At 39.6% G+C, this 14682-nt stretch overlaps 1 non-coding gene across 1 annotated transcript; it reads left to right on the top strand.

Moving 5' to 3' along the window:
• The first annotated feature begins 12132 nt into the window (after positions 1-12132).
• LOC112760505 (small nucleolar RNA R71) lies at positions 12133-12240 on the top strand. Its single transcript, XR_003180942.1, has one exon. It is a non-coding gene; the product is annotated as a small nucleolar RNA R71 (small nucleolar RNA).
• The last annotated feature ends 2442 nt before the right edge of the window (positions 12241-14682 follow it).

Here is a 14682-nt window from a genome sequence, read left to right as displayed (position 1 = left end):
CAGAAAACGCTCCTAGCGATTTCTGAAACCCTTTTTGGCCCAGATCCAAGCCCAGAAGGCACATATTAGAGGTTATGAAGTGGTGAAATACATCCATTCAGAGAGAGGTCTCCAATTATTCACTTTTCATAGTTTAGATGTAGTTTTTAGAGAGAGAGGTTCTCTCCTCTCTCTTAGGTTTTAAGATTAGGATTTCTTATCATTTCAATTTAGTATTCCAACTCATTATCAGGTTCAGTATTTCTTTTACTTTATATTTCTCTTCTATTTTCAGATATTTTAATGCTTTCCTTTAATTACTTTTGTTGCCAAATTGGCTTATGAACCATTCATGTTTAGATTTGGTTTTCTATTTAATATAATTTGAGGTATTTCAGAATTATGACTGCTTCCTTTATTCATTTTAATAATTTATATTTTCTTTCTTTTGGCTTTAGTTGATTAATTGGTAACTCTTGAGTTGTCAAACTCATCGTGATTGATAATTGTTGTTTTTGCAATTAAACTCCAATAACTCTAGTCCTTTCTTAGAAATTGACTAGGACCTGAGGATCAAACTAATTGGTCTACTTGACCTTCCTTTGCTTTAGTAAAGGCTAACTAAGTGGGATTAAAACTCAATTCTCATCATCATTGATAAGGATAACTAGGATAGGACTTCCAAATCTTCATACCTTGCCAAGAGTTTATTTTACAGTTATTTATTTATTTTATTTGTCATTTAAATTAATTATTTCTTACTTTCAACCCCAATTTACAAAACTCATAACCAATAATAAGAACATACCTCCCTGCAGTTCCTTGAGAAGACGACCCGAGGTTTAAATACTTCAGTTATCAATTTATTTAGGGGTTTGTTACTTGTGACAACCAAAACCTTTGTAAGAAAGGACTTTTGTTGGTTTAGAAGCTATACTTGCAACGGGAATTTATTCTGAATTCTAGACCACGCAAAAGTTTCTTTCTTCAAAATGGCGCCATTGCCGGGGAACTGCAAACGTGTGCCTTATTATTGGTTATTGTAAATATTTTTCTTTTACTTGTTTATTTATTTTTGTTTTTCTCTTTTATATTTTTAGCCACTATGAATTCTCACCTCTCTCGCTTTGAGTTTGGTTCTAATATTGTTGAAGGGAACAGAAGTTATAGCAGGAACATGCATCAAGGTCAGAGAAATCAAAGATGGATGGAGCCAAGAGGATTTGATCAATCCTTTAGGCAACAACACCCTCCACAGTATCATAGACGATGACTACTTTATAATGCATACCAAGCTAATAGATATGGTGGACAACCTTATAACTACCAACAAGCCCCACCTTGTGCCTATAGACCATCCTCCCAACATAGCTTTGAACCACCACACTCACAAGCTCCTTTTCACCATTCACCACCATACGATCCTTATTTACCCCAATTCCAATCCAATTACTCCCAAACACCACCACTTCCCTATGTACCATGCCAAATCCATCACCTCAAGAATCATAGATTCGCCTCAAGGAAATAGTAGATCAACTTCATACAACCTTTCATCAGCTGGAGCAAGCAATACATCAATTATCTTCCAGACGTTTAGACCCTCAAGGAACTCCAATAGCTTTATGTGGAGAATCTAATGACGAACGTAGCATGAAGGAGACACTAGAAACCCCAGTGGGCAGTAATGAGCATAAATTTGTTCTGGAACAATTGGAGGAAGCTCAAATTATCCAAGAAGAATAAGTACTGATTGAAGATTTAGGAGATGCTGAACCTCCATGGGAATCCAGAGTTATGAAAAATTCCATCAAGGACGTTATAATTAATGCTAAGGAGGGTAGTGCACAACCCTCAAAGCAGGTATTTCATGAAGAACTAGACGGAATAACCCAAGACGCACGTTTCCTTGATGATGATAGTCTCAAGTCAAGTTCTCCTAGTAATGAACTTGCATCCGCAACTGAATTCTCTGAGATTGAAGAACTTTATCCAAGTGAATACGAAGATGATGTCGAGGTAGATTTTTCTCAACCTCCAACTTATGACTTGAGTGATGCGGAAGATGTCGAAGACTTTGATCAAGACGTGGTTTCATTTGAAGTATTTTGCAAAGAAGTGGAGGAATTCACAGAAGATTACAAGGGAGTAGAACTTACAGAACCACTGGAAACACCTATCCCAAGGCCATTACCACCCAATACAAGCTTCAAGTGGGTACAATCCTTAACCTTTAACTTTATTTTTCCATTTGAATATGGTTTGCTTGAAACAGATGGCCAGCTTAGAGCTCTCTGTGGCTTTAAGAGTAAGAGGGAAATGGCTCGTACTCAGAGCTGGTGCACAAGGTTCAATAAGGTTCCACGCTTCAACTCGAAGTACACGGATTGGTATCATGTTCAATCAAATGGATCTCGGAAAACGTTTGGTCTTCTTGGTGAGAATCTAATTTCTAAACTGCCCGAATGGAAAAATATAGATCAAGACGAAGGCGGATTTAAAAGCAAGGTTTGGGATCCTGGAAAATATTCTGATATTCGTCACCCCGGGAACCTGAAAACCTGTTTGAAGCTATTCAAAGGCTTCACATGCATAGTATGGGACCCCGGAGGCTGTTGGCATTCCAAAAATTGGTGGAGATTTTTGGATGAATTTAAGCACAAGCCACCATAACAGGAAGCTCATCTAATGTCCAACTTAAGGACTTTAACTAAAAGTGCTAGGTGGGAGACAACCCCCATGGTATAATTGTTCCTGTTTCCATTTTATTTCGTTTTGTTTATTTTTATATTGTTTTATTTTCATTGAACCTGTATATTATTCGTAAGCATTTGCATTGGCATTACATACTGCATAACTGCATAATTGCATATCAAAAAAAAAGGAAAGAGGAAGGCGTGCGACGCGATCGCATCGCTAAAGCATTCACGTCAGTTGCGCAAAACACCTCCCACGCGTCCGCGTCAATCACGCGAACGCGTGATCTGAAAATCGGCGTAAAAATCCAACGCCCAGAAATCTGGGCTGGAATCATACGGCTGTTGTGCGTTTAGCATAAAACGGCCCAGGCGTTTGCGTCCCTGACGCGAACGCGTCACTTGCAAAACACCCATCCCACGCGAAAGCGTGAGCGACGCGTTCGCGTCGCATGGATTGCACAACACCCCAAAGGAGACAGAGAGTTGCGCTGAAACGACGCTGGAATTGTGCGTTTAGCATAATTTCCAGCGACGCGGTCACATGCCTCACGCGACCGCGTCATGCATCCTTTTACCCATTCCATGCGATCGCGTCACTCACGCGATCGCGTCAACCCCCCCGTCCACCCTAGCCATGCGACCGCGTGCCCCACGCGTTCGCGTGGATTCAAATTTACTAACCCCCAGTGACGCGAAACCCTTACCGTCGTGCCCCCCATTCCCCTTCTTCTTCCTTTCTTATCTGCAACCCACCCCCCAACCACCACCACTCCCAGCCAACCACCTCCAACCGCCGCACCACCCTCGATCACCCAGCCACGACCGCGACGCCACCCCCTTTCTTCCTTCCCTCTCTTTCTTTTCTTTCTTTTCTCTTCTTTCCTCCACCACCGCTGCCCCCCTTCGCGGCCACCACCACCACCACACCACCACCGCCCCGCCTCCCACCACCACCACCCTTACCCTATTCTTCTTCCACAACCCCCTCCACAAACAGCCACCACCACCACCGCACAGCCCTGTTCTGCCACCGTGCCACTGTGCCCCTCCCAGCACCACCACAACCACACCCCCGCCATCTCTCAGTTCCCTAGCTTAGTTTATACGCCTACCAGGTTCCGCCGAACGCCACCTTTCTTTCATTCATAATTATTTGCATATTTTTTAGTTATGTTTAAATTTAGGATAGTTAGAGATGTATGTTGTAGTGGATTCTAGGTGGTTAGGTAGCTAGGATGTTGTTAGTGGATTTAGGCCTGTTTAATTGTGCTGTTCTTGCTACTTGTTTTATCATTTTCACAATTCTGCTGTTGCTGTGTTGTTAGTACTGTTCATATGCTGTTCTTTCCTGTTTCATGCTGCTTTTTACACTACTTTTCATGATTCATATTCCGTATATGTAATTGCAGCTTTACTTTAATTTATATGAACTATTCTGCTTGTTGTTTATTACCCGGGAACGCCCAATTTTAGCTGGAATGCTGCCCAATTTTCTGTAAATTATTTTGATATTCATTCATGTTTTGGTTTTGGCAATTTAAATTTGGCACTCCTCAGCTTTTACCAAACCAATTCCTGAATGCACGGGCCAGCATTCTTATTCCTCTGTTTTCCCGGTTAATAAATCACATTATTGATGATTAGATTTCCCTTTTCGTTATTTCTATATCTATATGAATCATCAACAACTTGATTTCCTTGCTTGAATATGAGTTGTCTGTTGCTTAAAATTGTGAAATTCTTGTTTCTTAGAAACTAATCATCATGCCACTTACTCTGACTTTCTTTTTACTAACTCACTGATTTTCGCTTTCTAACTTCTTTTTCAAATTTAACCACTTTTAACTTTCTAAACTTACCTCTTTGCTTTTTAACTAACTCCTTCAACTTTTTACTTCATGGCATGATTATTGTTTTTCCTAATTAACAGGTATTTTACTTATAACATATTTTGGATTGTAATTTCTCATCTCAGCTTTTTAACTCCAAAACACTCCAAAATGCATAATTATTCAACTCATTTCATTATTCTACTGCTCCTTTGCCACTATGTGCTTATCTTGTTATTTGCCTACTTGTTTTCCTGCTTTTATTATATCCTAGATTTCTGTTTTTCAGGATATCTGACCCTCAAAGAAAGGGAAAAGGCAAGGCAACAACTGGCAAACGGAAAAGAGGTGAATCCTCTATGTCTCTCCTGGAGCTTATGCATGATGACTCCTGGCGAGAAAAGCACTTTACCCCGCAGGAGAAGGCTAACCAGCTCCTCCCTGCCAATGATCTAATTAAGTTTGCAAACCGATACTGTGAGCTGAAGTATCCAGTGTTTGCTACCTCTAGAAATCTGTACCTGGAGAGGACTTTGAAAATTCCAGAAGAACTACAATAGTACACCTCCGATCAGATCAAACAAAGAGGCTGGTTCTTCTTGGAGAGAAATTTGACTGAGGTCAATGCTTCCTGGGTAAGAGAGTTTTACTGCAATTATTTCAAGACTTCCCTGGATGCAGTGCACCTCAGATGGAAACAGATACTGGTCACTGAAGAGGCCATTGAGGATATTCTGCGCCTTTAGCCTAAGTCAGATCAGCCTGACGGTTACCAAAAGGCTGAAGAGGGCATGCGCTTTCTGAGATTTGACTGGGATGCTGTCAATGAGAGGATAGCCCTTGACCCTACTATCCCATGGGTCATGGGTAAGAACACCACCATGCCTAAAGGAATCAAGCTGATATACTTGAATGATGAGGCTCGGCTCTGGCACCAGATCCTGAGTAACTTTATTATACCGAGCACTCATGAGACAGAGCTGCCTGCCACTATGATCACTGGTGCACGAAATTGTGATGTCCAGGCTCAAACAATCCCTGGCAACGTGAGCAACTTGGTACGCACAATCGTGATTACACTTTGATTATGTGAAATTCATGGCTCTTTCTTTCCTTGGCAATGGCGCCAAGAACATGGTGCCAATACCATGGTTCACAACTTCGATACAACTAACCAGCAAGTGCACTGGGTCGTCCAAGTAATACCTTACGTGAGTAAGGGTCGAATCCCACGGAGATTGTTGGTATGAAGCAAGCTATGGTCACCTTGAAAATCTCAGTCAGGCAGATATAAATTGATAATGGTGTTTTCGAATATTAATTAATAAAATAGGGATAGAGATACTTATGTAATTCATTGGTGAGAATTTCAGATAAGCGTATAGAGATGCGTTTGTTCCTCTGAATCTCTGCTTTCCTGCTATCTTCATCCAATCAGTCTTACTCCTTTCCATGGCTGGCTTTATGCAAGGGCATCACCGTTGTCAGTGGCTACATCCCTCCTCTCAGTGAAAAATATGCTCACATGCTCTGTCACAGCACGGCTAATCATCTGTTGGTTCTCGATCATGCTGGAATAGGATTCACCCTCCTTTTGCGTCTGTCACTAACACCCAGCACTCGCGAGTTTGAAGCTCGTCACAGTCATTCAATCATTGAATCCTACTCAGAATACCACAGACAAGGTTTAGACTTTCCGGATTCTCTTGAATGCCGCCATCATTCTAGCTTACGCCACGAAGATTCTAATTAAGAGATCTAAGAGATATTCATTCTAGCTTATTTCATGTAGAACGGAAGTGTTTGTCAGGCACGTGTTCATAGGGGAGAATGGTGATGAGCGTCACACATAATCATCACCTTCATCACGTTCTTGGGTGCGAATGGATATCTTAGAAGCGAAATAAGATGAGTTGAATAGAAAATAGAAGTACTTTGCATTAATCTTTGAGGAACAGCAGAGCTCCACACCTTAATCTATGGAGTGTAGAAACTCTACTGTTAAAAATACATAAGTGATAGGTCCAGGCATGGCCGAGATGGCCAGCCCCCAAAACGTGATCACAGGATCAAAATACAATCCAGGATGCCAAATACAATAGTAAAAGGTCCTATTTATAATAAACTAGCTACTAGGGTTTACATGAGTAAGTAATTGATGCATAAATCCACTTCCGGGGCCCACTTGGTGTGTGTTTGGGCTGAGCTTGAGTGTTGCACGTGTAGAGGTCCTCCTTGGAGTTGAACGCCAGCTTTTGTGCCAGTTTGGGCGTTCAACTCTGGTTTTGGCTCCTTTTCTGGCGCTGGACGCCAGATTTGGGCAGAAAGCTGGCGTTGAACGCCAGTTTACGTCATCTATTCTTGGCCAAAGTATAGACTATTATATAATGCTGGAAAGCCCTGGATGTCTACTTTCCAACGCAATTGGAAGCGCGCCATTTCGAGTTCTGTAGCTCCAGAAAATCCACTTTGAGTGCAGGGAGGTCAGAATCCAACAGCATCAGCAGTCCTTCTTCAACCTCTGAATCTGATTTTTGCTCAAGTCCCTCAATTTCAGCCAGAAAATACCTGAAATCACAGAAAAACACACAAACTCATAGTAAAGTCCAGAAATGTGAATTTAACATAAAAACTAATGAAAACATCCCTAAAAGTAACCAGATCCTACTAAAAACATACTAAAAACAATGCCAAAAAGCGTATAAATTATCCGCTCATGACAACACCAAACTTAAATTGTTGCTTGTCCCCAAGCAACTGAAAATGAAATAGGATAAAAAGAAGAGAATATACTATAAATTCCAAACTATCAATGAAACAGAGCTTCAATCATATGAGCGGGACTTATAGCTTTTTGCCTCTTGAATAGTTTTGGCATCTCACTTTATCCATTGTGGTTCAGAATGATTGGCATCTATAGGAACTTCAGATTTCGAATAGTGTTATTGATTCTCCTAGTTCAGTATGATGATTCTTGAACACAGCTTCTTTATGAGTCTTGGCCGTGGCCCTAAGCACTTTGTTTTCCAGTATTACTACCGGATACATAAATGCCACAGACACATAATTGGGTGAACCTTTTCAGATTGTGACTCAGCTTTGCTAAAGTCCCCAATTAGAGGTGTCCAGGGTTCTTAAGCACACTCTTTTTTTTTTGCTTTGGACCTTGACTTTAACCGCTCAGTCTCAAGTTTTCACTTGACACTTACATGCCACAAGCACATGGTTAGGGACAGCTTGGTTTAGCCGCTTAGACCAGGATTTTATTCCTTTAGGCCCTCATATCCACTGATGCTCAAAGCCTTGGGATCCTTTTTATTTTCCCTTGCCTTTTGGTTTTAAGGGTTATTGGCTTTTTGCTCTTGCCTCTTGGTTTTAAGAGCTTTTGGCTTTTCTGCTTGCTTTTTCTTTTTCTTTCTAATTTTTTTTTCTGCAAGCTTTGTTCTTTGCTGCTTTTTCTTGCTTCAAGAATCACTTTTATGATTTTTCAGATTATCAAATAACATATTTCCTAGTCATCATTCTTTCAAGAGCCAACATATTTAACATTCTTAAACAACAACTTCAAAAGACATATGCACTGTTCAAGCATACATTCAGAAAACAAGAAGCATTGTCACCACATCAATATAATTAAGCTAAGTTCAAGGATAGATTCGAAACTCATGTACTTCTTGTTCTTTTGAATTAAAACATTTTTCATTTAAGAGAGGTGATGGATTCATAGGACATTCATAACTTTAAGACATAGTTACTACTACTAATGATCATGTAATGAAGACACAAACATAGATAAGCACATAACATATAAAACGAAAAACAGAAGAAATAAGAACAAGGAATGAATCCACCTTGGTGATGGTGGCGTTTCCTTCTTGAGGAACCAATGATGTCCTTGAGCTCTTCTATGTCTCTTCCTTGTCTTTGTTGCTCCTCCCTCATTGCTTTTTGATCTTCTCTTATTTCATGGAGCATGATGGAGTGCTCTTGATGTTCCACCCTTAGTTGTCCCATATTGGAACTCAATTCTCCTAGGGAGGTGTTGATTTGCTCCCAATAGTTTTGTGGAGGAAAGTGCATTTGAGGCATTTCTGGGATCTCATGGTGATGAGCTTCATACGCCTCTTGAGCTCCATGAATGGGCTCTCTTGCTTGCTCCATCTTTTTCTTAGTGATGGGCTTGTCCTCTTTAATGAGGATATCTCCCTCTATGTCAATCCCAGCTGAATTGCATAGGTGGCAAATGAGGTGAGGAAAGGCTAACCTTGCCATAGTGGAAGACTTGTCAGCCACCTTGTAGAGTTCTTGAGGTATAATCTCATGAACTTCCACCTCTTCTCCAATCATGATGCTATGGATCATGATGGCCCGGTCTATAGTAACTTCAGACCGGTTGCTAGTGGGAATGATTGAGCATTGAATGAACTCCAACCATCCTCTAGCTACAGGCTTGAGGTCCAATCTTCTTAGTTGAACCGGCTTGCCTTTGGAGTCAACCATCCATTGAGCTCCTTCCACGCATATGTCCATAAGGACTTGGTCCAACTTTTGATTAAAGTTGACCCTTCTAGTGTAAGGGCGTTCATTTCCTTGCATCATGGGCAAGTTAAACGCCAACCTCACATTCTCCGGACTAAAATCTAAGTATTTCCACCAAACCATTGTAACATAGTTCTTTGGATCCGGGTTCTTACTTTGATCATGGTTCTTGGTGATCCATGCATTGGCATAGAACTCTTGAACCATTAAGATGCCGACTTGTTGGATGGGATTTGTTAGAACTTCCCAACCTCTTTTTTGAATTTCATGTCGGATCTCCGGATACTCATTTCTTTTGAGTTTGAAAGGGACCTCGGGGATCACCTTCTTCTTGGCCACAACATCATAGAAGTGGTCTTGATGGGCTTTGGAGATGAACCTTTCCATCTCCCATGACTCGGAGGTGGAAGCTTTTATCTTCCCCTTCCCCTTTCTAGAGGATTCTCCGGTCTTAGGTGCCATCAATGGTAATGGAAAAACAAAAAGCTTATGCTTTTACCACACCAAACTTAGAATATTGCTCGCCCTCGAGCAATAAACAAAAGAATAGAAGAAGAAGGAGAAGAAATATGGAGAGGGAGAGGGAGATGTGGTTTCGGCCAAGAGGAGTGTAGAGGGATGTGTTGTGTGAATTTGATGAAGAATGGAGGTCTTTATATAGGGAAGGGAGGGGGGTAAAGGTTTTGGCCATATGGGTGGGTTTGGGTGGGAAATTGGTTTTGAATTTTTGAAGGTAGGTGGAGTTTATGAGGTAGGTTTATAGGGAAGAGTGGATGGATGTGAGTGGTGAAGAGGTGAAGGGGAAGAGAGTTTGAGGTGATTGGTGAAGGGTTTTTTTTTTGGGAAGAGTGTTTATGGGGTTGTGTGAAAGAGAGTGGTGAGAAGAAGTGAGTGGAGGTAGGTGGGGATCCTGTGGGGTCCACAGATCCTGAGTGGATCCTGTGGGGTCCACAGATCCTGAGGTGTTCAAGGATTTACATCCCTGCACCCATTAGGCATGTAAAAATGCCTTTGCACACAACTCTGGGCGTTCAGCGCCAGGTTGGTAGCCATTTTGGGCGTTCAACGCCCATTTGTGTGCCATTTCTGGCGTTGAACGCCAAAACCATGCCTGTTCTGGCGTTCAGCGCCCAGAAGCTACCCATTGTGGGCGTTCAGCGCTAGAACCATGCTCTGTTCTGGCACTGAACGCCAGACAGATGCTCCTCCAGGGTGTGATTTTTCTTCTGCTGTTTTTGATTCCGTTTTTAATTTTTATATTTATTTTGTGACTCCACATGATCATGAACCTACAAAGACATATAACTAAGAAAAATATAGTTAGATAAATAAAAATTGGGTTGCCTCCCAACAAGCGCTTCTTTAATGTCAATAGCTTGACAGTGGGCTCTCATGGAGCCTCACAGATGTGCAGAGCTTTGTTGAGACTCTCCAACACCAAACTTAGAGTTTGGATATGGGAGTTCAACACCAAACTTAGAGTTTGGTTGTGGCCTCCCAACACCAAACTTAGAGTTTGACTGTGGGGGCTCTGGTTGACTCTGCTTTGAGAAAAGCTTTTTCTGCTTCCTCTCCATGGTTGCAGAGGGAGATCCTTGAGTTTTGAACACAAGGGAGTTCTCATTCCATTGAAGGACTATTTCACCTCTGTCAACATCAATCACAGCTCTTGCTGTGGCCAGGAAAGGTCTTCCTAGGATGATGGATTCATCCTCTTCCTTTCCAGTATCCAGAACTATGAAATCAGCAGGGATGTAAAGGCCTTCAACCTTTACTAACACGTCCTCTACTTGTCCATAAGCCTGTTTTCTTGAACTGTCTGCCATCTCTAATGAGATTTTAGCAGCTTGCACCCCATAGATTCCCAGTTTCTCTATTACAGAGAGGGGCATGAGGTTTATTCCTGAACCAAGGTCACACAGAGCCTTAAAGATCATGGTGCCTATGGTACAGGGTATTATGAACTTTCCAGGATCCTGTCTCTTCTGAGGCAATGTCAGTTGATCCAGATCACTTAGTTCATTGATGAACAAGGGAGGTTCAACTTCCCAAGTATCAATGCCAAATAATTTGGCATTTATCTTCATGATTGCACCAAGAAACTTGGCAGTTTGCTCTTCTGTAACATCCTTATTCTCTTCAGAAGAGGAATACTCATTAGAGCTCATGAAGGGCATAAGGAGGTTCAATGAAATCTCTATGGTCTCTAGATGAGTCTCAGATTCCTTTGGTTCCTCAGAGGGAAGCTTCTTATTGGTCACTGGACGTCCCAGGAGGTCTTCCTCCTTGGGATTCACGTCCTCCTCTCCCTCATTGGGTTCGGCCATTTTGCTTATGTCAATGGCCTTGCACTCTCCTTTTGAATTCTCTTCTGTATTGCTTGGGAGAGTATTGGGAGGGATTTCAGTGATCCTTTTACTCAGCTGGCCCACTTGTGCTTCCAAATTTCTAATGGAAGATCTTGTTTCATTCATGAAACTTACAGTGGCCTTGGACAGATTAGAGACTAAGTTTGCTAAATTAGAAGTATTTTGTTCAGAGTTCTCTGTCTGTTGCTGAGTGGATGATGGAAAAGGTTTATTATTGTTAAACCTATTTCTTCCATCATTATTAAAGCCTTGTTGAGGCTTTTGATCCTTCCATGAGAAATTTGGATGATTTCTCCATGATGAGTCATAGGTGTTTCCATAAGGTTCACCTAAGTAATTCACCTCTGCTATTGCAGGGTTCTCAGGATCATAAGCTTCTTCTTCATAAGAAGCCTCTTGAGTACTGTTGGATGCAGCTTGCATTCCATTCAGACTCTGAGAAATCATATTGACTTGCTGAGTCAATATTTTATTCTGAGCCAATATGGCATTCAGAGTATCAACTTCAAGAATTCCCTTCTTCATAGGCGTCCCATTATTCATAGGATTCCTTTCAGAAGTGTACATGAACTGGTTATTAGCAACCATGTCAATGAGTTCTTGAGCTTCTGCAGGCATTTTCTTTAGGTGAATGGATCCACCTGCAGAAGTGTCCAGTGACGTCTTTGATAGCTCAGATAAACCATCATAGAATATATCCAGGATGGTCCATTCAGAAAGCATGTCAGAAGGACACTTTTTGGTCAACTATTTGTATCTTTCCCAAGCTTCATAGAGGGATTCACCTTCTTTCTGTCTGAAGGTTTTAACATCAGCTCTAAGCTTGCTCAGCTTTTGAGGAGGAAAGTACTTGGCTAAGAAAGCCGTGACCAGCTTATCCCAAGAGTTCAGGCTGTCTTTGGGTTGAGAATCCAACCATAATCTAGCTCTGTCTCTTACAGCAAAAGGGAAAAGCATGAGCCTGTAGACTTCAGGATCTACTCCATTAGTCTTGACAGTATCACATATCTGCAAGAATTCAGTTAAGAACTGAAAAGGATCTTCAGATGGAAGTCCATGAAACTTGCAGTTCAGCTGCATCAGAGAAACTAATTGAGGTTTCAGCTCAAAGTTGTTTGCTCCAATGGCAGGAATGGAGATGCTTCTTCCATGTAAATTGGAATTAGGTGCAGTAAAGTCACCAAGCATCTTCCTTACATTATTATTATTTTCGGCTGCCATCTCCTTTTCCTGTTCGAAAATGTCTGAAAGGTTATCTCTGGATTGTTATATTTTAGCTTCTCTTAATTTTCTCTTCAGAGTCCTTTCAGGTTCTGGTTCTGCTTCCACAAGAATGTTCTTATCCTTGCTCCTGCTCATATGACAAAGAAGAGGGCACAGAAAAAAAATAATAATAATAGAGATCCTTTATACCACAGTATAGGGATCCCTGTGTGAGTAAAAGAAGAGGGGGGGACAAAGAATGTAATATAATGGAAGAAACACAACTGTGAGGATGGCAGAGATGTGAGATGAGATGTTAGTAGATGAATAAATAATTAGAATAAGATGAGAGAGAAGGAATTTTCGAAAATAATTTTTGAAAAAGAGTTAGTGATTTTTGAAAATAGTTTTTGAAAAATGTTAGTATTTTTCGAAAATTTTTAAAATCAAAAATAAAAATAAGAATAATTAATTAATTAAAAAGAAATTCTTGAAAAAGAGGGTAGATATTTTCGAAAATTAGAGAGAGAGAGTTAGTTAGGTAGTTTTGAAAAAGTTAAGAAACAAACAAAAGTTAGTTAGTTAGTTGAAACAAATTTTGAAAAGATAAGAAGTTAGGAGGTTAGAAAAGATATTTTGAAACCAACTTTTTGAAAAAGGTAAGATAAGAAGATATTTTAGAAATTAGTTTTGAAAAAGATTTGATTTTTAAAATCTCAATTAATGACTTGATTCATAAGAAATCACAAGATATGATTCTAGAACTTAAAGTTTGAATCTTTCTTAACAAGCAAGTAACAAACTTCAAATTTTTGAATCAAAACATTAATTGATTATGTTATTTTCAAAAATTATGATATAAAAATAAGGAAAAGATTTTTGAAAAATATTTTTGGAATTTTCGAAAATAACTAAGAATTTTGAAAAAGATTTGATTTTTGAAAAAGATTTTGAAAAAGATAAGATTTTCAAATTGAAAATTTGATTTGACTCATAAGAAACAACTTGATTTTAAAAATTTTTGAAAAAGTCAATCCAAATTTTCGAATTTGATGAGAGAAAATGGGAAAGATATTTTTTTGATTTTTGAAATTTTTATAATGAGAGAGAAAAACACTAAAAAGATGCAATGCATAAAATTTTTAGATCAAAACAATGAATGCATGCAAGAATGCTATGAATGTCAAGATGAACACCAAGAACACTTTGAATGTCAAGATGAACATCATAGACACAATTTTGAAAAATTTTTAATGCAAAGAAAACATGCAAGACACCAAACTTAGAATTCTTTAATGCTTTGGCACTAAGAATTCAAGAATGCATATGATAAACATGAAAAGACACAAAACAAAAAATCATCAAGATCAAACAAGAAGACTTACCAAGAACAACTTGAAGATCATGAAGAACACTATGAATGCATGAGAATTTTAGAAAAATGCAAGATGCATATGCAATTGACACCAAACTTATAACATGACTCAAGAGTCAAACAAGAAACACAAAAATATTTTTGATTTTTTTTTTTGATTTTCTAATTTTTTTGGATTTTTTTTCGAAAATTATATGAAAAAGAAAAAATAAGGATTCCAAAATTTTTAACATGAATTCCAGGAATCTTGCATTCTTAGTCTAAAGCTTCAGTCCAGGAATTAGACATGGCTCACTAGCCAGCCAAGCTTTCAATGAAAGCTCCGGTCCAAAACACTAGACATGGCCAATGGCCAGCCAAGCTTCAGCATGTAATTCAGACATGACACGCCTGACATACTCATTTCCAAAGGAATTAGACATGGCTTTACAGCCAGCCAGGCTTCAACATGCTTCATGAAACACTAGAATTCATTCTTAAAAATTTTGAATAAAATTTTTGAAAACATTTTTATTTTTATTTTTTTTTTCGAAAACAGGTGAGAAAATTTTGAAATATTTTTGAAAAATTTTTGAAAAGGAAACAAAAAGAAAATTACCTAATCTGAGCAACAAGATGAACCGTCAGTTGTCCAAACTCGAACAATCCCCGGCAACGGCGCCAAAAACTTGGTGCACGAAATTGTGATG

Source organism: Arachis hypogaea, chromosome 16 (assembly GCF_003086295.3).
Source record: "Arachis hypogaea cultivar Tifrunner chromosome 16, arahy.Tifrunner.gnm2.J5K5, whole genome shotgun sequence".
NCBI classification, from domain to species: domain Eukaryota; kingdom Viridiplantae; phylum Streptophyta; class Magnoliopsida; order Fabales; family Fabaceae; genus Arachis; species Arachis hypogaea.
Note: the sequence above shows the minus strand (reverse complement) of the source record. Positions and strands in the feature narration are given on the sequence as shown.